Raw genomic sequence first — 3626 nt, 5'->3', positions numbered from 1 at the left:
GCATGCAAGGAGGAGTATTCAGTGGGGAGGGAGCTGGAGAGTGCTGGCAGAGCTGTTCCCTGTGCCTTGCTATGACAGGCTGGGTGAGGAAAGCAAGAGAAAATCGTACAAAGTCAGTGGGGCAGAGGCAAAGGAGCCACTTGCCACCTCTGGAGGTGTTTCTCCTTTCCCTCCTTAGGCCCCCACAGTCTTCTGAAGGTGCCTGCCTGGGTGGTGGCCTGAGTGGTACCTGAGTGGCCTAGTGCTGGTACCTGTTTTTTCCAGCCTTGGGGAGGCTTGGGCATGGCTCTGTCTGTGAACTACTGGAGCTCCTATCTCTTCCTCTTTCTTGGGCTCAGGCTCTCCTCCTCCTCCCCAGCACCATGACTGCAAAGCTGTGAGCCTGGGGTCCTGCCCAAGGGCCACTGCACTGCAGGAGATCCTCTCAGATGTGGTCCTTCACTGGTAGAGCTCAGGAGAGTCTGCCTGCAATCATGGTTGTTGGCCAAGCTGGGCTCTGGTCTTAGGTATTAATGAACCACTTGAAATTCTGTCCAGCCACCAGCTGGACTCTGTATGGCTGTACACGATTATTTCTCCTGTGTTGTCCCATTCCTTCATTGCCCATATGTTTTTCCCTATACAGTTTTCCCCCCTACTGAAGCTGCCCTGGGGAAAGGATACCTCTGAGACAAGGCTCTTGCCTGGGAGAGAGAGACCTGTTGCTGGTTCCCAGGGAGGGGAGCTCAGCCATGGGCTCCTGCCAAGCACAGAACCACTCAGCACTGCTCTCACCCAGCCCTGGGCACTGGCCAAAGTGGAACTGCATGAGTGAGTCCTTGCACAAGGCCTGTAATGGGTACAGGTGTAGGAAGGCACTGTCCTGGTGTGTCACACATGGAGATTTGCCCAGATGTGGACATGGGCATCAGGTAAGTTTAAGCTACTGGTGCTGTAAGGCAGGGCATGGTCCATTGCCAAGGAACAGTTTAGTGGCAGCTCTGTTGTATCCAGGACTGTGCTGATCTCTGGCATCTACGTTCATCAAAACTGGTTTTGGTGAGCGTAGCTTTGGCCAGTGGTGAGAGCAGGGAAGAGCCCATGGCAGAGCCCACACTGGGCCCACACTGGGCAGAAGCAGCCCTGTGAGCATGTGCTGAGCTGAGGTCCCTGCAGCAGGTGGCACATCCGAGCACTGCTGCTGCTTGGATCTATCCATCTCCTGATGCTGCTGGATCATGTTCCCCATTGCCACCTGCTGCCTGTTGCAGCCCATATCCTTTCCAAGTTAACAGCTTGTCTCCAGAGAATGCTCTCAGTGACTTTTTAAACTGTTGTTTGTCAGAAATAAACTCTTCCTTGCCTATCCTTCTTTGTCTCCAGTTCGTCTGGAGTCAAAAAGGTTTTTGTCATTCTTGCCCCTTGCTCCATCCATTGCACAGGTGTCCAAGGCAGTGTGTCCTCCTTCTATAATTTTCTCTGCCACCTTGCTCCAGTATACACTGGCACTGCCTCCTTCTGCACCCCGTGATGTTTACACCCTTGTTCTGTTCTGATCCCTTGCTCAGCATCAGCCCAGCTTCCTCCTCTTCCTCCCTGTGCACTGTTCAGAGTTCAGCCAGTGTGAGGCCCAAAGCCTTCAGGTTGCCTCAGCACCCAGAGCCGCTTTTGGGCCTTGCCTCTCCTTGCATGTGGTGGTTATGGATCTCCTGCCCAATTGTCTTTCTGGTTTTCCCATTTCACCTGCCCTTCACCCAGTGCTGTTCCTGTAGGAAAATCCAGGCTGGAAGAGCCAGCTGGAGTCATCTGGACAAATCCCAGGATCTCACAGTCCTTGCAGGAGTCATTACTTTGTTCTTGGTTTCGCCATGTAGAGAAGGCTTTTGGCTCACAAAGGAACTGACTGAATCTGGTGCTGTTTTTATTGGTCCAAGCTCTATCCTTGGAGCTGGCCCAGCCCTGGCCATCTGCTCTCCAGCCTCAGTCAAGAGGGTTAGGATTTCCCAGGCCATGAACCTGGACCAGGTGCTCCAAGGCAAGCACAGACTTGGTGATAGGAGAGACCTGCTACATTTTGGTGTCATAACTGCACCCAGCAATGTGACACTCCAGAGGAGCAACATTTCAGAAGCTTCCTGAAAATCTCATTCCTCTGAAGGCATCGGATTGCTGAGAATTCTGAAGGGAAGGAAATGCTTTAGTGGGTAGTTATTTCTGGAGCAGGCACTCTCTGCTCACTTCTTGGGCCAGATTATTTTCTTAGGATGGGCCTTTTCCTCCATCTGCTCCCCCAAATTCTATCCCTGTACAGCCTGGGAATTGGAAGCAGGGGTAAGGTAACATACCAACATCTTCCTACCAATCTTCCAGGTGGATAATATCAGGGTGTGAGTCTCTGAAAAACATCTCTCAGAGACCTCTTCCCAAAGCCAGCCTCGGTTGTTAATACGGGTTAATGATTTACAGGGCTCTCTGTCTCTGCCCACACATGCCCAGGGAAGGAGGAGGGGCAACGGGTGCTACATTTTCTTACAATTAATCGAGAAATAGGGAAAATTTGAAACCACAACCTATTTCTGTGTGCAGCAGAACATGACATTAAAGGGATAAGTGGAGAGTGTGTGAATGAGCCGGCTGTTCAGGAATGGCAGCTGGATATTTGTCCCAGTTGTCTCCTACCATCTGATGAAGGGAACAAGTTATTTCATCCTGCCATATAAAGTGTACTCTAACCCTCTGACTAAATATAGCTGATCATTTATAACTAATGCCTTGCTTTTTGTGTGCTCTACTTGTTTGTGCCAGGAATTGTGAAGGAAAGAGAAAGTGCTGCTAACCCAGGTGCTGTGAGGGAGCGTTTGTAGCCCCTGGGAGAGACAAGCACACCTAGCAGACAACATTGTTAGGATTTGAATGGGGCATTAATTAGCAACAGAGGCCTGGAGTTAACCTGAAGAACCATAAAGCTGGTGCAGAATGGTAAATTACATTGAAAATATACGGTGCAAACAGGTGTTATTGTAGCCAGAAGAAATGTATGTCAGTTTAGAAATATAATTTCTAGCCCAAGCTGCTCCTGTTAAGCCTCTTTAGCTGTGCCAAGGCCTTGTCTCAACTCAAAGAGATTCTCACACCCTTAAAGCCGTACATCAAACCCCAATATTGCCAGGGTCCTGTATGTTATCCCTGCCTGGCTTAGAGCAGCAAGAAGATACAGGAGGTTCTTATGGCAGCCAGGAATGAGTGCAGCTAAAGGAAGCAACGAAGCGGAGCAAATGCTCTCCAGTCCTGCAAAAGCAGCACAGGGAGCCCCTGGGAGGAACGAGAAGAGCCCAGGCCGAGAAACACCCCACGGGCGAAAACCATCCTTGGGAAAAGCAAAGCACGGCGTCCCCTTTGGCCTGAGGCTCGTGAAGAACGGAGATGTTTGAGAGGCGTCCCTGCCTACAGCCCAGCCCAGGCGTTCGGGGAGCGCGGTGCCGACCCCAGGGCACCGGGCACGGTTTGGAGCGGGCTCGGCTCCGGCAGCCCCGCGGAGCGAGGGAGGGCAGAGGCCGGAGCCGCGGTTGCCGTGGCAGCGCTCCCTCAACACCGACCCCGTCACCGGGAAGTGCATCCGGGGCCGCCCCAAGTAGTTCCTCGGTGAC

Source organism: Geospiza fortis, unplaced genomic scaffold, assembly GCF_000277835.1.
Source record: "Geospiza fortis unplaced genomic scaffold, GeoFor_1.0 scaffold97, whole genome shotgun sequence".
Lineage (NCBI taxonomy): Eukaryota > Metazoa > Chordata > Aves > Passeriformes > Thraupidae > Geospiza > Geospiza fortis.
Note: the sequence above shows the minus strand (reverse complement) of the source record.